Here is a 17,590-nt window from a genome sequence, read left to right on the forward strand (position 1 = left end):
TCTTTCTTTTTTCTCCAAAGTGTTTTTATAACATGCACCTGAATCATTTATGAAGTGTTTTGTTGTTTTTTAATGTTCAAACCCTGCCATTAGAAGATTTGGTAAATCTGGTGTGGGCATAAGCATCTGTTCCTGAAAGCTTTTCAGTTTATTCTGGTATCTGCCAAAGTTGGAGACCCACCACCCTAAATCCAGAACCCATTTGTGATTTCAAACTTTTATTTGTTCAGAAGATACTCCTGGCTCTGCAATCAGGAATTACTACTCCTGGCAGTGCTCAGGGTATAAAATGATTGGGATCAAACCAGAGTCCACATATGTAAGGCAAGCACCCTACTCAATCTATAGCCCCAGAATTTTAAAACTTTACAAGCAGTTGTTGCCACAAAATATTCCTTTGGCACAAAGTCTGCATTCTTGAGTTGTGTGCTGCTTAGAGGTAGCCATTTTAATTTCATAAATCAGAGGCATGGCTCAAATGTATAAAACCATACTCAATTATCTCAAGGAGTTCATTAAAAATATAATACAAGGGGTCTGGAGAGATAGCATGGAGGTAGGGCATTTGCCTTGCATGCAGAAGGAAGGTGATTTGAATCCCCGGCATCCCATATGATCCCCCAGCCTGCCAGGAGCGATTTCTGAGTGGAGAGCCAAGAGGAACCCTTGAGCACTGCCAGCTGTGACCCCCTCAAAAAAAATATAGGGGCTGGGAAGGTGGTGCTAGAGGTAAGGTGTCTGCCTTGCAAGCTCTAGCGTAGGACAGACCACGGTTCAATCCCCCGGCGTCCCATATGGTTCCCCCAAGCCAGGGGCAATTCCTGAGCGCATAGCCAGGAGTAACCCCTGAGCGTCAAACGGGTGTGGCCCCAAAAAATTATATATATATATATATAAAATGCAAGGGACAGAGAGGTTAGTCAGAGGTTAAGGCATTTGCACATTACTACCCCCAGTTCAATTCCCAGTACCAGATATGGTTCCACCATACCACTGGGAGTGATTCCTTGGCACAGAACCAGGAGTAAGCCCTGAGTAGCACCACGATGATAAATACATAAATGTGCAAAAAAAAATACAAGTCACATAAATAAAAAATGTGTAGTAACTACATGAAAAATTCTAGTCAGTTCAAAATAGCAATTCTTCACTGTACTTGATAGTAATGAAACACTACATTTTTTAAATCTGTGTGTAACAACACATTTTCATTTGAACTAGTCTTGTTTGTAACACTTGAGCCAGATGTGACTGTGGCTATTATAAAGGATAATATAGATTTAAAAAGAAAGGTGAGGTATGATGCTTGGCATGTGTAATGTAAAGCCAACCCTAGTTCAATCTCTAGCACCAATAGGAATGAAGCCCGAAACTGCTGGGTGTGGGCCAAACCACCATTCTTCCACCAGGTAAAGCTTAATAGTCATAATTTTGTTTCGGGGTCACACCTGGCGGCTCTTGTGTTTTTCCTGGCTCTGTGCTGAGAAGTCACTCCTGGCAGGCATGGGGGACCATCTGGGATGGCTGGATTCAAACCACTGTCCATCATGGATCAGTTGCTTTCAAGGCAAACACCTTACCCCTGCTATCGCTGTGCTATCTCTCCAGCCCTATAGTCATAGTTTAATAGGAACACTTAGAATGGAGTAATAGAGAAAACAAGGGATTAACAAGAATAAACCACACATGAAAGTTTCCACCCTGAGTCAATGACTAGTGATCATGGGCCAGTCACCTCTGAGCATTAATTTACATGGAATGGTGAAAATCAAGTCGTGTAAATGGAATTAAAAATGAGCCCCAAAAGGTAGAGCACCATGCTAGCCCCAAGCATCAAACTATCAGACTTGCCCTATAAGAAAAATAATAAGAAAAACATTCTAGGGGCCCGGAGTGGCGTTTGCCTTGCAAGCAGCCGATCTAGGACCAAAGGTGGTTGGTTCGAATCCCGGTGTCCCATATGGTCCCCCGTGCCTGCCAGGAGCTATTTCTGAGCAGACAGCCAGGAGTCACCCCTGAGCACCGCCGGGTGTGGCCCAAAAAGCCAAAAAAAAGAAAAACGTTCTCTTCTATATCTGGACTTTTCTTTCCTTTACCCCATGCTACAAGGTTGCTACTTCACCTGAAGCAAGGAACAAATGTCCCTCATTCAAATCAGGAAATTATAGATGATTGTTTTTGAGACTGCCAAATTCTTCATTTTGCCAGGAGACTGGAGGTTTAACTATTTTATCAAGTGAGATGAGAGGTAGAGGCAGAGAGAGAAAAGGAAACAGAAGAAAAAGAGATGTATCTCTAAAACTATTCCTAGGGGCTGGAGAGAGAGCATGAGGCCAACAAAGGTTTGATCCCCAGCACTACATACATGCCCCAAGCATTGATAGGTGTGGCCTCAAACCAAAAAATAATAATTTTTAAAGGAAATATCCCCAAAACCTACTACCTAATTTCTGGTTCCATTGGTCCTAACCTTCAGTGTCTCTTGTATTGTCTTTTATGTTGGTACCTATTTCCCAGCTTCTCTACAGCCAGTCTTTATAAAGTAGTGATCTTATTTTTAAAGACTGGTGAGTGTAGCTCAGTGGCACTTTGCATGTATAAAAAGCTCTGGGTTGTGGGTCCAGAGCAATAGTACAGCAGTTAGGGTGCTTGCCTTGCACACAACCCCAGGAATCCCATGTGGCCCCCAAGTCCACCAAGAGTGTTTTCTGAGCGCAGAGCTAGGAGTAACCCCTGGAAATGCTGCCACGTGTGGCAAAAAATAAAAAACACCTGGGTTCTGGGGCCACAGCAGTAAATCAACAGGTAAGGCACCTGCCTTGAAATGTACATGCATCCAGGCTTGATCCTCAGCATACCATCTGATCCCAAGCACCAACAAGAGTGATTCTTGAATGCAGCTAGCTGTGAGTAAGCCGTAAGCATAGTCAGGAGTGGTCTAATTTGAAAGAAAAAAAGGGTGCGGAGAGACAGCATGGAGGTAGGGCATTTGCCCTGCATGTAGAAGGCCTGTGGTTCGAATCCCATCATCCCATATGGTTCCCCCAAGCCTGCCAGGAGCGATGTCTGAGTGTAGAGCTAGGAGTAACCTCTGAAGCTGCCGGGTGTGACCCAAAAAAAAAAAAAAAAAAAAAAAAAGCGGGGCCTGAGTGATAGCTCAGTGGTATGGCGCTTGCTTTGCACATTTCTGATCCAGGACAGACTTCGGTTCGATCCCTGGCGTCCCATATGGTCCCCCTCGCCAGGAGCTATTTCTGAGCTCATAGCCAGGAGTAACCCCTGAGCATCACCAGGTGTGGGCGCAAAAACAAACAAAACAAAAAAGCCCTAGGTTCCATCTTAGCACCAAAAATTTAATTTTGATCAAATTTTAGATCAAGTCATTTACTTAAAACTTCATAACAGCGGGGCCAGAGCGATAGCACAGTGGTAGGGCATTTGCCTTGCATGCATCCAACTCATGACGGACCTGGGTTCAATTCCCAGCATCCATATAGTCCCCCGAGCCTGCCAGGAGCAATTTCTGAGCACAGAACCAGGAAAAGTAATCTCTGAGTGCCGCTGGTTGTGGCTCAGAAGAATTGAAAGGAAAAAAAAAAAAAAAAAAAAAACTTCATAGCAGAGTTGGGAAGTTAGTAAAGTGGATAGCGTGCTTGCCATGCACACAGCCAACCAGGTTCGATTTCTGACATCCAAATGAGCCAACCCCTGCCAGGAGTGATCCCTGAGAGCACAAAGAGGTATGGCCCCCAAAACAAAACCTCTTCATTGTATGCTCCCATCAAAATGGCAGGAGAGTAGTGGAAGAAATCCAAGCCTTAATGAAGTCTATCTGGGAATCAGCAGTGGCTATTTTGGGGAAAAGGGAAGGTCTGCAGGTCACACCTGGTAATGCTCAGGTCTTAGTGCTCATTACTTTTGGCAATCCTTGGGAGACTGAATGAGGTGCTATAGATTGAACCTAAGTCAACTGCATGCAAGGCACGCTTCCTAACTACATTTGTTAATCTTAAGTATCTATGTCTGAACTAGTCTGTAGGAAAGCTAAATTACTATTTGTGGAAATCTTTATTCTGGATTAGTGAACTCCCCTGGCAAGGGTTTCTGGTTTTGGATCACACCTAGAGGTCACTCCTGGCTCTGTGCTCAGGAATCATTCCTGACAGTGCTTAGGGGCCCATATGGGATGCCAAGGATCAAACTTGAGTGAGCCACAAATAAGTGCCCTACCCACCAAACTATCACTCCAGCCCCAGCCCCTGCATGGCCAAATTTTTCTTAATTTTCAAGAGAAGATACTAATAAAACTTTTGGTTCCTAGTGAAATCTCAAAACTATTGTGTGGCCTAATGTGTTCCAAGTGATTTATGACCTGTACCCTCATTTCAACTGCTACACTGCTCCTTTGCTCTTTATGTTCCAGCTATTACTCTTTTTTCCTCAAATATACAATTGTAAGGCCTGTGTATGCAATCCCTTATGGTTAAAATTAACTTCAACTAGGTTGGCAGGGACCGGAGCAATAACAGCATTGGCCTTGCATGTGGCCAACCCAAGTTAGATCCCCAGCATCCCATATGGCTCCCCAAGCCTACCAGGAATGATTTGTTTTTATTTTGTTGTTGTTGTTCTTGATTTGTGTGTGTGTGTATGTGTCTGTGCGTTTGGATTTTGGGCCACAACTGGTGGCACTCAGGGTTGCTCCTGACTCTGCCCTCAGAAATCGGCTCCTGGCAGGCTCATGGGACCATATGGGATGCCAGGGATCAAACCAGGGTTTGTCCCAGGTCAGCAGTTTGCAAGGCAAATGCCCAACCGCTGTGCTATCACTCTGGCATGATCACGAGGAGTGATTCATGAGTTCAGGGCCAGGAATAACCCTGAGTACTGCCTAGTGTGGCCCAAACACAAGCAAATAAAATATAACCAATGATTTGGCAGTTTCTCAATCAGTTTCAGTCCTAAAGTCCCTTTTGTAGATAGCATAAAAATTTATTGGGGCTAGGGGCCAGTGAGGTGGCTAGAGGTAAGGTGTCTGCCTTCCAAGCGCTAGCCAAGGAAGGACCGCAGTTCGATCCCTCGGCATCCCATATGGTACCCCCAAGCCAGGGGCAATTTCTGAGCGCTTAGCCAGGAGTAACCTCTGAGCATCAAACGGGTGTGGTCTGAAAAAACATAAAAAAGGGGCCGGGAAGGTGGCGCTAGAGGTAAGGTGTCTGCCTTGCAAGCACTAGCCAAGGAACGGACCGCAGTTCGATCCCCCGGTGTCCCATATGGTCCCCCCAAGCCAGGGGCGATTTCTGAGCACATAGCCAAGAGTAACCCCTGAGCGTCAAACGGGTGTGGCCCAAAAACCAAAAGAAAAAGAAAAAAAAAAGAAAAACCATAAAAAAAATTATTGGGGCCGGAGAGATAGCATGGAGGTAAGGCCACACCCTGCCTTGCATGCAGAAGGACAGCGGTTCGAATCCCAGCATCCCATATGGTCTCCTGTGCCTGCCAGGCGCGATTTCTGAGCATAGAGCCAGGAGTAACCCCTGAGCGCTGCTGGGTGTGATCCAAAAAAGTAAAAAAAATAAAAACTTTTGTCACCTATTACATCACTACATAGAGTTGTAAATCTTATCACCCATAAACCATCTTATTTATATATAAGTATAGCTCTTCACCAGGATGTAAATTTTGCAAGGCCCAGGGAGTGTATTTCTTGTTCTGAACCTAAAATAATCAGAGATGCTTAATAAATCTCAATAAGAACTTTTGAGGTGCTGGAGAGTTAGTACAGTTGTTCAATACCCAACATAACATATGCCCCCCCACGTTAGTTCCACCAGAAGTAATCCTTAGTGCAGAGCCAGGAGTAAACGCTGAGAAGAGCCAAATGTGACTCCCAAACTAACTAAATAATATAAATACTTGTTGACTGAATAATACCCATATAGTAAATTGCTCCAAAACATAAAATGGCTTAATTAACTCATGGAGCTTTGAACCAGAAAAGAAATTAGTTTGGAGACTGAGGAGATATAGTACAAAGTAAAGCTCTTGACTTGTTATGAAATTGAATTCAATCTCCAGCATCCTATATTGTCTCCTGAGCACCGCTTTATGTAAGAAAGAGGCGGCTGGTGAACAGTGGGTAGGTTATTTGCCTTGCACAGAACTGACCTGGATTTGATTCTCAGCAGGGGAGGAGAGGAGAAGGAGGTAAAAGAGGGGAGGGGAGGGGAGGGAAGGGAGAGGATGGGGAGAGGAAAGGCGGAAGACTAAGCTCAACCTGACCTGAGTCTTCCCTTCTCTATAAAACCTTTACCTATATTGAGCACAGTAGCACAGGAAATACACACAAAAGCTTCTGTAATAGACCTCATTACATTTAGTAGCTAATGAGAATTCTTCCCGGCACCAAACAAGTAAAGTGAGATGTCCATATGTCAACAGGAGTTTGTGAGCCGCTGCGATTTCCTAACGTGTCTCTTGAGTAGACAAAAAGAAAGGAATCAAGTGGTTCGTAGCAGAATAAGATCAAAGAGTCTGCAAGCCCAGGTTGCCTCCCAATTATTCTCAGCCCTCTGTCCCCTCCTCTGCCATTACCATTTCATTTGGCTCCCACCTTCTGCCACTTGGCAGCTGTGAGCTGTTTTGGAGTGCGTCTTTGCACTCCGTCATCCTTCACTGAAAGTGCTCCGAGTCTCTCAGAGGAGGAAAGGCGTTCCATCTGGCTGCACCTTCATTTTGCTGACAGCATTTGGCAGGCTTCACGTGAACAAGGGAGCCAGCGGTCACCTTTGGGGAGTTTGGAGAACCCCGCTGATTGGGCAATAGTTAGTGGTGGGATGTTGTTTGCTATTTTTCTGCCAAATGTGGTTATAATAGAGTATCAACCAAGCCAGGTTGTCAGGTTATTATTAATAATAGCTACTATTTACAGAATATCTACCATGTGTCTGGCAACAGACTATGGCTTAACATTCACCATCTCTAATCCTCCCAACCCTGTAAAGTATAGATCTTCTTTCACAAATGAAGAACCCCTGCTCAGAAGTGAAGTGAATTGCTCAAGGCAACAAGCACAATGTCTCTGCTCTTCCCCTGATCCGCCATCATTATTTAGGGTGAATAGTGTAAGCTACTCTTAGAGAGCCACTAGGGCAACCCTTGCAGTGCTGAGTAAAACAGCCTTGTGGTGTTGGGGATCAAAATCAGTGCTTTGAAACATATTAAGCAAATGTTCTCTCCTCTGTCTGTCTGTCTCTCTTTCTGTCTCTCTTTGTGTCTCTAGGTCTGTCTCTCTCTCCCACCACCTTTCTCCCAGCCTTAGTTTTGACGCTCTGAGATCCTATGTTTTGTCTGGTTAACTAAGGACTCAGTAAAATATAGAATATCAGTGATAGTATGATTTGTAATAAGTGTATATGGAGGAATGAAAAGTGAAAGTGGGTTCAATCCTCAGAACTGCATATAGTCCCTTGAGCATGGCCAGTAGCGATCCCTAAGCACAGAGCCAAGAGTAAGGCCTGAGTACAGCCAGGTGTGACACAAAAACAAAAGAACACACAAAAAGCAATGCCGGGGCTGGAGCAGTAGTGCAAGAGGTAAGGCATCTGCCTTGCACATGCTAGCCTAGGACAGATTGCAATTCGATCCCCTGGCATCCCATATGGTCCCCCAAGCCAGAAGCGATTTCTGAGTGCATAGCCAGGAGTAACCCCTGAGTGTCACTGAGTGTGGCCAAAAAAAAAAACAAAACAAAACAAAAAAAGAAATGTTTTTCCTAGCCTTTGTTTGGGGAGCAAAGCTCCTAGAAATCTTAGGAATTTGCTATCTAGAACAATAAGCATGAGCAAGGTGACACTGTTCATCAAAACCAGTTAGTCCTTTTCAAATACTGCAGTAATGAGCTGACTTCTGGGGGTGGGTGCTGGATGCTAGGGAAGTCCAACCTCCTGAGGGTTAAAACTTTTGGAATGAGTTTGATCACTGATGGTTAAGAATTTATTTAATCAGGGCCCGAAGAGATAGCACAGTGGCGTTTGCCTTGCAATCAGCCGATCCATGAATCAAAGGTGGTTGGTTTGAATCCCGGTGTCCCATGTGGTCCCCCGTGCCTGCTAGGAGCTATTTCTGAGCAGACAGCCAGGAGTAACCCCTGAACACCGCTGGGTGTGGCCCAAAAACCAAAAAAAAATGTATTTAATCATGACCTTATTATGAATCTTCCACAAAAACTCCGAAGGCCACCTTGCACGTGGCTGACCATGATTCAATCCCTGGCATCCTATAGTCCCCCAAACCAAACATGCCAGGAGAGATTCCTGAGTGCAGTCAAGAATAAGCCCTGAGCACACCTGGTATGGAGGGGACGGGGACACACACACACACACACACACACACACGCACGCACACATGCACGCACGAAAAGGATAGAACAGGGTACTTGCTTTGATCCCTGACACTATATATGGTCCCAAGAATGAATGAAATGAACAAGTAGAGAAGGTATGAAACTTTGTGCCACTTTCTATGATCTTATCCTAAACATCTCTTTCTTATAGCTGTTCCTATATAATAAAACATTTATTTGGTAATAAGTAAACTTTCCTGGGCTCTCTGAGCTATCCTGACAAATTAATTGAGACCAAGAGTTCATGAGAACCTCTGATTTATAACTAGTGATCGGAGGTCTCTGACAACTTGGTCTTGAGCCTGAGATTTGGCATTTACTTAGAAATTTGAAGAGGGAAGGTGGAGGGGAGGGGATTTTCTAGACTAAGCCTCTGATTTGTAGAATCTGATGCCAATGTGCACAAGATATTATCAGAATTGAGTTAAATTGTCAGATGCTGGGGCCGGAGAGATAGCATGGAGGTAAGGCGTTTGCCTTTCATGCAGGAGGTCATCGGTTCGAATCCCGGCGTCCCATATGGTCCCCCGTGCCTGCCAGGAGCAATTTCTGAGCCTGGAGCCAGGAATCACCCCTGAGCACTGCCGGGTGTGACCCAAAAACCACAAAAAAAAAAATTGTCAGATGCTCAGCTGGGGTTGCAGAATTGCTTGATTGTCGGTAACCTATATATCTGGAGTCAGAAGTGATTTACCAGGGTTACTATAACCTACACTAATGCTACAGTCAATGAAGAGAATGGAGTACCCAGACAGGTCAGGACTGATAAAAGAAGGCAGTGCTAAACTCAATGAATTACTCTATATTATAGAAGAGAATTTCTAGAGAAGACAGATGGTAAAAGGTAATGGTTTTATTAGAAAATATGAGGTTGGGGCCGGGCGGTGGCGCTGGAGGTAAGGTGCCTGCCTTGCCTGCGCTAGCCTAGGACGGACCGCGGTTCGATCCCCCGGCGTCCCATATGGTCTCCCAAGCCAGGAGCGACTTCTGAGCGCATAGCCAGGAGTAACCCCTGAGCGTCACCGGGTGTGGCCCAAAAACCAAAAAAAAAAAAAAAATATGAGGCGGTCCAGGGAGATGACCCAAAGACCTAAAGTGCATGCATTGCACGAAGGAGCCCATGCTTAAATCCTGGGTGTCATATGGTTATTCTTTTTTTTTTTTTTTTTTTTTTTTGGTTTTTGGTTTTTGGGCCACACCCGGCGGTGCTCAGGGATTACTCCTGGCTGTCTGCTCAGAAATAGCTCCTGGCAGGCACGGGGGACCATATGGGACACCGGGATTTGAACCAACCACCTTTGGTCCTGGATCGGCTGCTTGCAAGGCAAACGCTGCTGTGCTAACTCTCTTGGCCCCTCATATAGTCATTCTAAGGATCACAGGGAGTGATTTTTGCCTACCTACTCTTCTCTCACCAAGCCAGTAGCCCCAAGCACTGAGACTAGGTGTGGCACCCAAACAAACAAAAACTTGATTTCATTCCTTTCTTTGGGGAAAGGGCTATTTCAGGTAATGCTCCAGGCTTACTGCTGTCTCTGTGTTTATGGATCACTCCTGGAAGGCTGGGGAAAACACAGTTAAACCTGGATCGAACTCAGGTTGGCCACATGCAAGGCAAATGTTCTATTTGCAGTTCTATCATTCCGGCCCCCTGTTTTGTTTGTTTGTTTGTTTGTTTATCTTTTGGGGGCCACACCCTATGGCAGCACTCAGGGGTTACTCATGACTCTGTGCTCAGAAATTGCTCCTGGCTTGGGGGACCATATGGGATGCTGGAGATCAAACCCATATCCATCCTGGGTCAGCTGTGTGCAAGACAAACACCCTACTGCTGTGCTACCACTCCAGTTTTTAAAAAGAAATGAATTTAGAAAACTGAAAAAGGAAAAAAATCTTATCCAAAAGGAGGGCACAGGCAACTCCAGAATGTGAGCATCAGGATGGAATGCAACATCAGCCCTTTGAGAAGCTGATTTTATGGAGTTTTTTTTTTTTCCCCAAATTGTTTCACTTTTAGCAGAGGGTCATTGTTAGGAAGCTTTTTTGTTCCCCGTAGTCACATCAGGGCATATTCCTGGCCAGCAATGGTTCCTAGATGGGAGGGAGGAAGTTGGCAAATTGTATGTTTGAAGGCCAGAGAACATGTAAAACAAGTAAAACAAAAAACAAAAACTGTCATAACTAAGTCCTTGGCAACCAATGAACACACTCTAGCTCATCCTATGATCATTATAATACTTTAACATACCAAAATCATGCCAGCATCAAGACAGTGTATAGTTACCATGGCAACCAAGACAGTAGCTAAATATGGTCAGATTCCAGGTATCCCAACCCATAGGAAAGGAGAATAGGAGTGAATAGGAGAGGTGGGAAATCTGAAACCCTAAGAAGTCAAACCAAAGTCAGTATTGGCACTTCCCTTTGGATCTTCTTGCAGTATCTTTGATACTTTCTCTCATCCTTTGTTTTTTTTTTGAGGGGGGTGGATTTGGACCACATCTGGCACAGCTCCGGGGGACTATTCATGGTTCTCTGCTCAGGGATCACTTTTGGCAATGCTGTGGATCAAAGGGGGGTCAGCTAAATTCAAGCACCTCACTTTCTGTAGTCTGTGGCTCCTAATTTCTTCTAAAATAAACACTTTCCCCAGCTTGTTTAGTTTCCTTCACTTGCCTCATGTAACTTTAAGTAAATTTGATGAGAATTATTACTCTCAGGGACATTTGTGCCCTCTCTTCTACGTGTGTTCCTTAGTCATCCTATTCTTGTGTCCGAGAAAATAAGAAGTTGCTCCTGGCTTGGGGGACCATATGGGACGCCGGGGGATCGAACCACGGTCCATCCAAGGCTAGCACAGGCAAGGCAGGCACCTTACCTCTAGCGCCACTGCTTGGCCCCTAAAAAAAGGTCTTAAGCTGTCACCAGAATACCCTTTTTCTAAGCCAGAGTGATAGCATGACCGTAGAGCATATTGCCTTGCAACCCAGCTGACCTGGGTTCAATTCCCCGCATCCTAAATGGTCCCCCAAGTCTGCCAGGAGTAATTTTTTTTTTTTTTTTGGCTTTTGGGCCACACCTGGTAACGCTCAGGGGTTACTCCTGGCTATGTGCTCAGAAGTTGCTCCTGGCTTGGGGGACCATATGGGACACCGGGGGATTGAACCGCGGTCCGTCCAAGGCTAGCGCAGGCAAGGCAGGCACCTTACCTTTAGTGCCACTGCCCGGCCCCCTCAAATTTCTTTTATTTAAATAAAATGCATCACATAGTTGGCATAATTGATCATAATACATTTGTTTCAAGATGAAGGAAAGCAAAGTTATTAAGAGGGGTCGGAGAGATAACACAGCAGTAGGGCTTTTGCCTTGCACATAGCCAACATGGGACGGACCCTGGTTCCATTCCCTGCATCCCATATGGTCCCCTGAGCCTGCCAGGAGTATTTCTGAGTGCAGAATCAGGCGTAACCCTTGAGTACCACCAGGTGTGACCCAAACTCCCCTCAAAAAAACAAAGTTATTTTTTTATGTATCTCTTTTAACATTCCTTGATTATTTTATGGCTTTTTTTTTCCTCTCCAAATATTTCTTGGAGGCTCTAAACATTTTTGCCTTCCCCTAAAGTTTACTCCTCAGGTTTGCTAAGTGATTGCATTCCTCATTCCCACTGTTTGCAGAATTGCTATGACAAATTATTAATATTCAGATTGTAGTGAGACTGAAGAGTTGCCCAAGAATTGGAATACATGCTTTTCATGCTGTAGCCCTAGATTCAGTACTTCACATTGCATGGCCCCTACACATCACCACCAGGGGAAGCCCCTGAGCACTGCTCCCTCCCCTAAAAAATCAATAACAAAATTTATGTGCAATCAAATATCAGGTCTCATGCAGAGATACTCACTAGAATGGTAAAGAAAGCACTATGGAACCAGAGAGGGAAGATACTTTACATATTTTTATTTATATAAAACTTCCAAGAGAGTGCTAAAAAGAAGGTAAAGTGATATGCATGATAACCCCTGCACAAAAACCAGGGAAGAGAGGAGGAGAGAGGAAGAGGAGGGGGAGGAAAAGAAAGAAGAAGGAGGAGGAGGAGGTTGGAGGAGGAAGAGGAGGCTGGGGTGGGGGGGGTAAAGAAGGAAACTGGGGACATTGGTGACAGGAAATTTGCAGTGTTTAAGGCATGGGTGTTGAAACGCTGTATGACTGAAATTCACTCATAAACAACTGTGTATCTCATGGTGGTTCAATTTAAAAAATTATTTTAAAAAACAAAACCATGGGGCCTGGAGAGATAGCACAGTGGCGTTTGCCTTGCAAGCAGCCAATCCAGGACCAAAGGTGGTTGGTTTGAATCCCGGTGTCCCATATGGCCCCCCGTGCCTGCCAGGAGCTATTTCTGAGCAGACAGCAGGAGTAACCCCTGAGCACCGCCGGGTGTGACCCAAAAACAAAAAACAAAAACAAAAAAAAATCATGGGGGCCGGAGAGGTGGCGTAAGCTTGCCTTATGTGAGCACACCTAACACAGACGGCGGTTCGATCCCTCCAGCGTCCCATATGGTTCCCCCAAGCCTGGAGAGATTTCTGAGTGCATAACCAGGAGTAACCCCTGAGTATCACTGGGTGTGGCCCAAAAACCAAAAACCTTAGGAGTGAAGAACTCACCTAGGAAGATTCATGCATAAATTATCTGGGGGCAGGGCAGGAAGTCAATTAGATTATATCAGACTACTTTCATACTTACCACCTAAATGGTCCTCATTTCTTCACTACATTCAGTTGATTCATCTCCCAATATTTCTATACAGAAGAGTACGAGCATCCTATTAAAATCTAAGTCAGGTAAAGTCAGTTCTCTGCTCAATACAATCCACTAGCTTCCATTTTACTTAGAAGAATAGTCAGTATCTTGAAACAGGAGTGATAGCACAGCGGCATGTGGCAGATACAGGACAGACCTGGGTTCAATCCCCCAGCATCTCATATTATATCATCTCATATCATCCCCAAGCAATTTCTGAGTGCAAAGCCAAGAATAACTTCTGAGCACTGCTGCTGGGTGTGGCCCAAAAACCAAGGAAGGAAGGAAGGAAGAAAGGAAAAAGGAAGGAAGGAAGGAAAGAAAGAAAGAATAGAAAAGAAAAGAAAAAGAAAGAAGAAAGAAAGAGGAAGAAAGAAGAAAGAAAGAAAGAAAGAAGAAAGAAAGAAAGAAAGAAAGAAAGAAAGAAAGAAAGAAAGAAAGAAAGAAAGAAAGAAAGAAAGAAAGAAAGAAAGAAAGAAAGAAAGAAAGAAAGAAAGAAAGAAAGAAGGAAAGAAAAGAAAAGAGAAAAAGAGAAAGGAAAGAAAGAAAGAAGAAAGCAAGAAAGAAGAAAGAAAGAAGAAAGAAAGAAAGAAAGAAAGAAAGAAGAAGAAAGAAGAAAGAAAGAAAGAAAGAAAGAAAGAAAGAAAGAAAGAAAGAAAGAAAGAAAGAAAGAAAGAAAGAAAGAAAGAAAGAAAGAAAGAAAGAAAGAAAGAAAGAAAGAAAGAAAGAAAGAAAGAAAGAAAGAAAGAAAGAAGAAAGAAAGAAAGAAAAAGTATCTTGCAGGTCAGGGATGTAACTCAGCTGTTGAGCACTGCCTTGCATGTGAGAGATCCTGGGTTCTATCCCCACAATACTCAAAATGCCAATCTCTACAGCAGCTACTGTAGTCATACCCCTCTCCTAGTGAATTCCCCATGTGACAACCACATCCTGTTATCTGAACCTTCCCTTACTACTATTCTTAAAACCTTACTACTCTTTTTGTTTTTGTTTTTGTTTTCGGGGCCACACTCGTTTGATGCTCAGGGGTTACTCCTGGCTAAGCGCTCAGAAATCACCCCTAGCTTGGGGGGACCATATGGGGCGCCAGGGGATCGAACCGCGGTCCTTCCTTGGCTAGCGCTTGCAAGGCAGACACCTTACCTCTAGCACCACCTCACCGGCAAACCCTTACTACTCTTACACCTACCATTACAATCTTTTTGGTGTTTGTTTGTTTTGTTTTGTTTTGGGGTCACACCCTACAATGCTCAGGGCTTATTCCTAGCTTTGTGCTCAGAAATCGCTCCTATCAAGATTTGGGAGATTATCTGGGTTCCAGGAATCACACCTAGAACAGCCACATACAAGGCAACCCTCTACACATTATCTCTCCAACAACCCTTTGCTGCTCTACCTTAGATCTCTACTAACTCCTCCTCATCCCTTCAAGATTGCTGGGTCAGGGGGATAATTTTTTGTTTGTTTTTTGTCTTTTGGGGGGGGTGTCACACCCTGCAGCACTCAGGGGTTCTTCCTGGCTCTGCTCTCAGAAATCGCTCCTGGCAGACCTGGGAGACCATATGGGATGCCAGGATTCCAACCACTGTCCCTCTGCATGCAAGGCAAACACCGTACCTCCATGCTATCTCTCCGGCCCCACAGGGGGATAATTTAAAGGTTAATTAATGTGCATGCCTTGCATGTGGGAGGCCTGAGAGTTCAATCCTTGGTACCTCGTGGTCCTCCTGAGTACCAGCAAGAGTGCTCTCTCATCCCAGGAAAGCAGTTAGAGCAGAGATCACTACAACATTGATAATTGGATATAATCCCTCTGGACAAGAACTGGGTGCTGAAAGAAGATAAAGTGACATGTATGATACCCCTTCAGTAACAACACTAGGCACCAGTGTCTAAAAGAAAAAAAGGAAGACAGACAGAGAAAAAAGTGTTTGCCACAGAGACAGGCAGTGGGGAGGGCAGGGAGAAGGGTGGAAAAGAAACTGGGGACACTGATGATGGACATTGGGAAATCTGTACCAGTGAAGGGTATTTGTTGGACATTGTATGACAGAAACTCAATCATGAACAACTTTGTAACTGTTTATCTCATGATGATTCAATTAAATGATTTATTATAGATAAAACTCAAAAAATATTAGATTGTGGCTTTAAAAATAATAGAGTACCCCCACACACCCAAACCAGAGTCAGAGGAGCCTCTGGGTATGGCCCCAAACAAAATAAATGAAATTATAATAATCTTTTTTTTTTTTTTTTTTTTTTTGGTTTTTGGGCCACACCTGGTGATACTCAGGGATTATTCCTGGCTATGTGCTCAGAAATCGCTCCTGGTTTGGGGGACCATATAGGACGCTGGGGATCTAACTGCTGTCCGAATTAGGTCAGTGCGTTCAAGGCAAACGCCCTACCGCTTGCGACACCACTCCAGCCCCTATAATGGTCTTTTTTGTTTGTTTGTTCTTGTACCACACCTGGCAGCACTAAGGGGTTACTCCTGGCGATCTGCTCAGAAATCGCTCCTGGCAGGAATGGGGGAGCATATGGGATGCCGGAATTTGAACCACCGTTTGTCCTGGTCGGCTGCTTTGCAAGGCAAACTCCCCACCGCGGTGCTATCTCTCTGGCCCCTATAATAGTCATTTTTTGTTTTGTTTTGTTTTTGTTTTGAGCCACACCCGGTGACGCTCAGGGGTTACTCTTGGCTATGCGCTCAGAAATCGCTGTTGGCTTAGGGGACCATATGAGATGCCGGTGGAATCGAACCGCGGTCCGTCCTAGGCTAGCGTGGTCAAGGCAGATGCTTTACCCCTTGAGTCACGGTTCCAGCCCAATAGTCATTTTTTTAACCTTATTTATTCATTTATCAATTGATTGGTTTTGAGGTCACACCCGAAGATGCTCAGGGGTTACTCCTGGCTCTATGCTCAGAAATCACTCCTGGCAAGCTCAGGGGACCATATGGGATGCCGGGATTCGAACCACCGTCCTTCTGCACGCAAGGCAAATGCCCTACCTCCATGCTATCTTTCCGGCTCACAACTGAACTTTTTTTTTTTTTTTTTTGGTTTTGGGGTCACACCCGGCGGCACTCAAGGGTTACTCCTGACTCTACGTTCAGAAATCGCTCCTGGCAGGCTCGGGGACCATGTGGGATGCTGGGATTCGAACCACTGTCCTTTTGCATGCAAAGCAAACGCCTTTCCTCCCTGCTATCTCTCCGCCCCCCCCTTTTTGCTCTTTGAGCCACACCTGGTGACGCTCAGGCTATGCGCTCAGAAATTGCTCCTGGCTTGGGGGACCATATGGAACAGCAGGGGATTAAACTGCGGTTCATCCTGGGATAGCATGTGCAAGGCAAACTCCCTACTGCTTGCGCCACCACTCCAGTCCCAACAACTGAATTTAATTCAAGCTAAGCCTGTTATACCACAGTCGTTATTGCCACATTACCTTCTCTAAGAAAAGGCACCAGCCACCTTCATTCACAGTTGACCAGGCTTTAAATTGGCACTTGAGTCAGAGACCATCAGGAATTCTGTAGTGTTAGTAGTAACAGAAAGCACTTAGAGGGAACTGGAGAGATAGTACAGTGGTAGGGCGTTTGCCTTGCATGCGGCTGACCAGGGTTGGACCCAGGTTCGATCCCCAGCATCCCATATGGTCCCTGAGCGATTTCAGAGTGCAAAGCCAGGAGTAAGTCCTGAGCGCTGCCAGATGTGGCCTCCCAAATAAACAAACAAAAAAAAACAAACAAACAAAAAAAGCACTTAGAGCTTGAGTCTTTTTGCAAAAGAATCTATCATACACTGTTAAAGATGCAATGTAAAGAACATCCTTTCAAGGGAGCTCACTTCTCTTGAGTTTCATCCATTCATTCCACTCATTCATGAGTTCATTCAGGTATTCATGAACATTTATTAAGTGCTTGCAATGTAAAGAAGAGAGAGAGAGAGAGAGAGAGAGAGAGAGAGAGAGAGAGAGAGAGAGAGAGAGAGAGAGAGAGAGAGAGAGAGAGAATTAAGAACTGAGCATGTACTTTGCAGGAGACCAGATTCTATTCCAAGCAACACAAAGTTCCTCCCACCAAACAACACTGGGAATGACCCCCAAGTACCAAGCTGGGACTATGGGACTATGTATGTAGTATCCTCCCCACTCCTCCCACTTCTCCCAAAATTAAAAGATGCATAAAGCACAGATTTCCACTCCACAAACAGATTAAAGCTTAGGACAGTGCCAACCAATAGAAATAAAATGTAAGCAAATATACCATTTTACATTTCCTATTGGCCACATTTAAAAATAAACATATAAATAAATATACATAATGAGAAGAGGGAGAGAGGAGAGAGCAGAGACAAGAGAAAAATGAATTTA

This window comes from Suncus etruscus, chromosome 1 (assembly GCF_024139225.1).
Source record: "Suncus etruscus isolate mSunEtr1 chromosome 1, mSunEtr1.pri.cur, whole genome shotgun sequence".
In the NCBI taxonomy this organism is placed as follows: Eukaryota; Metazoa; Chordata; class Mammalia; order Eulipotyphla; family Soricidae; genus Suncus; species Suncus etruscus.